The sequence below is a fragment of the Rattus norvegicus genome, chromosome 2 (genome assembly GCF_021556685.1).
Source record: "Rattus norvegicus strain SHRSP/BbbUtx chromosome 2, alternate assembly SHRSP_T2T, whole genome shotgun sequence".
Classification (NCBI taxonomy): Eukaryota; Metazoa; Chordata; class Mammalia; order Rodentia; family Muridae; genus Rattus; species Rattus norvegicus.
In genome coordinates, this window is record NC_141535.1 from 207,431,131 (window position 1) to 207,437,871 (window position 6,741).

Here is a 6,741-nt window from a genome sequence, read left to right on the forward strand (position 1 = left end):
ACTTGAAGCACAAGTACAATAAGGATGTATTTCCGATATTTACCCACACATCATATATAAGGAAAACCTCTTCGGCAATTATGTGTAATTTCCACTTTGTGTAGAACCTTTCTGAGGAGGTGACAGAATCAGCATGGACAATTTCATGATCTTTCCACATCTCTGCCTGCACATAAGTTCCAGTGTCATATGATACACATAGTGCTGGGATTCTGAGAAGAGACATCTCACATCCTCAATGTCAACTATGGACTCTGAAGTCCACAGGAATGTCCAGTCTCACTCCTGGACCTCATTTGGAATCCACAGAGATGTGTAGTATCACACCTCCATGCCAAGACCCAGGTTAGAAACTTGTGTCTTCCAGCCTCCAGATCTGAATCACAGGTGAGTCCTCCAATTTTGAATTGTAGTTTATTCCAGATATAGTCAAGTTGACAACCAGGAATAGCCACTATAGAGTTGATACATATTTCTTTTAGCTTCCCTACCCTTCCCTCAAGGGCATTGGGTTTGTGTTTGGTTTGCCTCTTTGAGGATCAGTCATTGAAACCCAACCAATGACCTTTCCCCTTGGACCCCTGACACCTGTACTTACTATTTCTCCTTTTCTCCTAGAAGATCTCTTCCTAGTGGATTGTGGATAGAGATCTCTCCCTAGTGGATTGTGGGTAGAAGGATTGTTATCTTTTGTCTTTTCTACATGTTTTGTCAATATTTTAAACAGCTTTTACTTTTCTAAGCAAAATAAGTAGATGTTTGATCTAGGTTTGAAAATTACTAAACCAAAAACTCTACTTTTTAAGAGTGAGATATGGACCTCTTTCTATATTTAATTTACTGCAAATATGCTAAATAGAGCAAGCAGGATGGCTTAGTGGAAAAAGACACTTATATCCTCCCTACCCCCTCAGGCCTGGATTTCTATCCCTGGACCCACATGACAAAAGGAGAGAACAAACTCTAGCAAGTAGCCCACTGTTCCACAAGTATACACACTCAAATACTCCCTCTCTCTCACATACGAATACACACACTCAAACTCCACCGTACTCTCAAACTCACTTACACAGCAGACTATAAATGAATGCATATACTAAAATAATTTAAATATTTCAAAAAGAATTTCACTATCTGCCATTTTCTGATAAAATTAGAAAGATCATTTTATGTATCAATAGATTTAAATATGGTCCTTCAGAGAGAAAATATCAAAAAGAAACTTTCTTTTTCTCTATTTTCTATGTTTTGTTCCACATTTCTACAAGTGATAAGGCAAGGCTGAAGAAGAAAAAAAAACTGGGAAAGACAACTCAGTAGTGATTAAAGAGAAGACTCTAATATACAACAATAGTCGGGTTTCTTTACATAGAATTATTTTCCTATTGGAAGATGCATTATTTTCTCTGACAGAATAATCAAAATTACATGATGATGGAATTACCCAAAATGTAGGTTGGATTTGATTCAATTCCTTGAAATGCTTTAGAGTCAACTGTAAAGTTGTCAGGAGAGGCAGCAAGGAGCCTCATGCTTCCTGGAGATGAAACTTGACTTCTTAAGAAGGATGGATTTTTTTGATTTTTACTATGAACATGTTTAATGCTGTGCTATTTCCCATGTAGTAGAAGGTGGGAATATTTTATTTACAAACTGGCTCAAAAGTATAGTCTGTCTCTTGGCTACTCATCTATTTAGTTCATTTATGAAATTATATTGGCGGTGAACTAACGGTTCTTACCTTATTCTACTATATCACAGCAGAATTAAGACAATACATACCACGACCAAAAATGATCTGGAAGTTGTTCTACAGACTAAGAATGCGTGCATAGGACTGCGGTTGCAGGTGCATTGATGTGACCAGTGGGTCAGTCTTAATTTCAAGACCAAACACAAAATTATATTTACTCTGTTCTAGTGTAAGTCAGAGTTGTTGAAAATTACCTTCCAATTTTGCCAGGGGTCAGACCGTATATGCAGGACCATGAGTCTTTGGTAGTAATAAGCATTAGTATTGCCTATAATTTTGCTGTATCTTTTGATTGATTCTGGCAAGGGGAATTGAGTGTGGGGGTCAGAGGTAGAGTACTTACCGAGTTTGCACAAGGCTTCAGGTTCAATCCCCAGCCCTGAAAAAAAAAGCCATCCCCCCCCAAAAAAAACCCCAAATCACTATTTATCTTATTCTAAGCTTACTTCCCTGAAAGAAAAATCTGAGATAACCCTGTCTTAAGATCAGGGCTGCTTTGAAGGTCAGAGGATGAAAAAGAAAAAGAACACAAAGAATACACAGAAAGTAGAGAAAGGCCACTGGGTGCTCCTTCTTTGCTGGTTACCATTCAGGACTGGTGGGATTCAAAAATATTGAAAAATAATATACAAGGTACTTCTGAATGACCTTAGTAAATCACTATTGTCTGACAGCTGCCCCTGAGGAGGTCAGCTCATCTTTGAACAGTTTGTTTAATTCTTGTTCCCAGGCACAGAGAATCTGCTGTAGCCTTGAAAAGCCACCAAAAATAGCACACCAAATGGTTATTCAAAACCAAATAGCCCTGAAAAGATACAATACAAGGTGTGTGTGTGTGTGTGTGTGTGTGTGTGTGTGTACGTGTATACACATAAACATGTAACAATGATTAAAGAAGCCATGAATTTGAAAAAGAAGGTATATGGGTTGAAAGGGGAAGATGATGTAACATCACAAAAATAAAAACTTTATTTATTTATTTATTTATTTATTTATTTATTTATTTATTTATTTATACCAATTCATTCCTACAAACCTCACCACTAGCATGGTTTTCCCTGACTTATCATGGAGAAAGCTAAGGATGCAGAGAATATAGATGGCACAGCTAAAATAATAGTTAAGTCAGGGGTGGAGTTTAAAATGTGTGTCAGTTTTAATTTCAATTAGTTCTGGCTTCTGGAGAATGACACACATGGGTTTTCATAGCAATTTTCCCAGTGTTTGGGAGGAAGGCGGACGCTCTGTATCCAGAAAGGACAAGGTGGTTCAGGAAAGCGTGTTCCAAGGGAAGTGAACCAATTGCGATACTCACTTCTGAATAGCACATGCAATGGTTGCCAAGTAAACTTTTCTTATTTATTTTAATTGGTTTTGAGACTATAATATAATTACAAATTTCTCTCTCTCTCTCTCTCTCTCTCTCTCTCTCTCTCTCTCTCCCTTTTCCTTTCTCTAAACCCTTTCTATAATGCCCTCTTGTTCTCTTCCAAATTCATGGTGCCTTTTTTCATTAATTACTATTGTATGTGTGTGCATGTACATGTGAATGTGTGTATGTGTATGTACACATACTATATTCCTAAATATAACCTGCTCAGTCTATATATTGTTACTATATATTGTTACTTGTATGTATGTTTTGAGTGCCGAGCATTTAGTATTAGATAACCAGTTGGTGTGCTCTTCCCTGGGAACGACTATTTCTCCTGCTCCCAATCTGCCTTAGTTGCCTATAGTTGTCTGTGTAGAGTTGCTAGTCTTCTCGCTGTCCACATTTGTGCGTCTATTGTTGTCCTTATTCAGCTCATATAGAGGCAACCATGTGGGTGAGACTATGAGTGGAGCTTCTGACATTCCTAGAAGAAAATCTCACAGCAAACTCCACTCCTCTGGCTATTTCAAAATTTCTGCAATATTTCCTGAGCCTTAGTTATAAGAATTGCTTCAAAAATGTTTTCACTGGGACTGGGATTCACAATCTGAATTTTAATTGGTTGTGGCTCTCTGTGTGTCAAAGAGATGTTTCCTTGATGAGGGGTCGTGACGACACGTCTCTGTGGGTAGATGGACAATGGTGTAGATCGTTGAAAAGGATTATGCTGGCTTAGCAAATTGGTGGCTGTAGGTTCTCCTCCCATAGTCATGAGTCCACCAACACTGAATAAGTAACTGAGTTTCCAGTCCTAGGCATGTTTCCCTCTTGTTGAGTGATCTTAAGTCCAATAAGAGAGCTGTTGGTTACTGCCAAGGCGTGCATACCTTGGTGAACCCTCAGTGTTACTGTGCCATGCTGGTTGCCCATGTAGTTCATAGGCATCTCCTGGCACTCAATCCTTAAAACACAAAACCTCTAACACTTGAATATAAGACAGATCATTAGTTAAGGAGTCTTCAAGGAGAGTTTTGTTATAAATTATAAGATATGTCTTATTTTTCTCTTCTTTATGCAGGAATTGTATAGAAAGCATATATATTATCTTATAAACCCTGAGGATGAGCTAATGAAATTGCTCCTATTGATATTTCTTCATGGAATAAATACAGTTCTACTTTGCCACAAAGAACTTTTAACTTGTATCTGTTTTCCTCATACTCCATGTTCCTTCTTGTTACTCTAATTTTCCACCAGAAGGAATCTATTTTTTTTTTGTGAATAGATGAATCACTCAGTTATTGTTTTGGTACCACCTTTGGCAGAGACCCCATGTGACAGCTTGGCACACAGGCTGGCACTTCATGAATCATACCCACGGTGACACAAAGGTGGGGTAGAGAAAGGATTTAAAGAAGGGAGAGAGCCTTAGAAACTGGATTCAAACAGATGAGTGAAGGATGGCCTTCTTGGTGCTATTATACAGTGAAGCTAAAGAGACTTTTTATGCTCAAATTTTAATTCAGATTTTTTTTACTAACACTTAAACTTCATTTTATTTAATTTTTTTCTTACAATTATTTGCTTGGGTTAGGGAAGAAGGGAACACAAACACGCCCTGACACGAGTGTGGATGTCAGAGACAACTCGAGAGTATCTGTTTTCTCCTTCCACCATGTAGGTTCTAGGGACTTAAGACAAACCTGTTGTCAAGTGTCTCTGTTGGTTGAATCGTCTTGATGGCCTTTAAATCTCATTTTTGAATGGACTTTAATCTTCAAGGCTTTCTTGACCCCTCTTCTGGTTGCCCTGCCATACTTAAGGCACTTTTTCCTACCAGCTAAACAAGACAAACACTATGTAAAAAGTGTCTTTATTGGGAAGGGTCCCACTCATCTTGAATTAGGGGCTTTCAGTGCTGCTTCCTCCTAAAGGAGCATCCTCCTACCAGCCTTGCTTTTCTGCCTGTAGCTGACAGGACAGTGGATCAGCCAACGTACAAGACTGCCATGTGTGCATGGATAGAGACCTGGGAATTTCATATCCATAAAGTAGGAACTGGGGTTCTGCACCAGGCACTTTTTCTTGTGTTTCCTCTTCTCCTCTTCTGGAGAGGAATGAAGAAGATCCATGGCTGATAGGCCTGTTCTTGTAGGGAGGTAGTCAACACCAGAAAGGCCGCTCAGTTTTCTGAGGCACAGCTAATGTTCTGTCTTGCCTAACCTGATGTTGTTCTAAATAGATGTGTTAAGCAAAGTGGAGAGTTCCTTAATCAAATCATTCAGGATCCCATAGTAGCATGCCTGACTGACCGTCTCAAGAACTTTGATGAGTAATGTTGAGAGGTTGCCTAGTCTAATGCACTAGCCTTTTAGTTTAGCAATTTCGCTTCCATTTTTACTAAAATTCACTGGCAATAACAGAGTTATTTTCGGCAATCATTTTATTTCAAAGTGGAAAACTAAACCCAAACCTTTATCATCTGAAATATAACTTTGTAATTTGTCATAGTAGATACACAACTTGATATAAGCCTAACTTTGATACATAATCCTCGGGAACATGTATACTTTCAGAAGAGATTTATTTATTTATTTAACTCTAAAGATCAGAACCCAAAGTTAATTAGGAATTGTAAGATTAAAGCACAGTCTTGGGGGCTGTAGACATGGCCCAGCAGTTAGAAACAAACAAGTGAACAAACTTGCTGCTTTTACAGAGTCCTGGGTTCAATTCCCAGCACCCTTGTGGAAGCTGACAGCTGTCTGTACTTTCAGTCGCAGAGGATCTGACACCCTTTCCTGGCTTCTTTGGGTACTAGGCATGCAGGTTGTACACAAAGATACATGCAGGCAAAACATTGCATACACACAAAAATTCAATTAAAAAGAAAACCAATTTGTAGGCTAAATTTAAAGACATTTCAAAAATGCCTTTTTTGTTTCGATAGTTGTTAAAAGAGGGTCTCATATAGCCCAGGTTGGCCTCAAGCTCCCTATATAACAGAGGATAACCTCAGACTTTTGAAACTACTTCTTCTGCCTTCTGAATGGTAGGGTTGTAGGCATGATCCACAATGTCTTCTTTATGTTGTGCTTAGGGTAGACCTTATGCATGACAGGCAAGAATTTTTTACCAGTGGAAATATATCCCAGTCTCATCTAAATGATTTTATTATGGGGCTATTATCAATGCCCATGGAAACATTGTCTTAAGACTTTCTCATTTTTCCATATAGAGGTGGTTGAAAATAAATTATTATTACTGTTAGTAATCTATATTTATATAAAAATAATGAAAAATCTGTGCTGTTTTATTCCTCCAAGTCCTCCCTCTTTGAAGAGAGGGACTTTTATGTTGAAGTTGTCTCCCTTTTCAGTTTCAGTTCCTTTTCATATTCGACACCAATTTTTAGAAATATATAAAACACAAAAATTTAAGAGAAAAAATTGCCTTATCATTATCTAGCAATTGCAGGCACTTACGGAAGTGTGGCTATCCCATCCCTTCAAGAGATAAAAGAATACAAAGGAACTTGGCTAAACTGTGAGCCTTACATAATTAGCATTGGGAATTTTGCTAAAGGAACGAAGGCATTTTAAATTATTGTTCT

General features: G+C 38.1%; 1 pseudogene; it reads right to left on the reverse strand.

Moving 5' to 3' along the window:
* Window positions 1–5,040: 5,040 nt before the first annotated feature.
* On the reverse strand, window positions 5,041–5,260 carry LOC148006752 (small ribosomal subunit protein eS27 pseudogene; annotated as a pseudogene).
* Window positions 5,261–6,741: the final 1,481 nt, after the last annotated feature.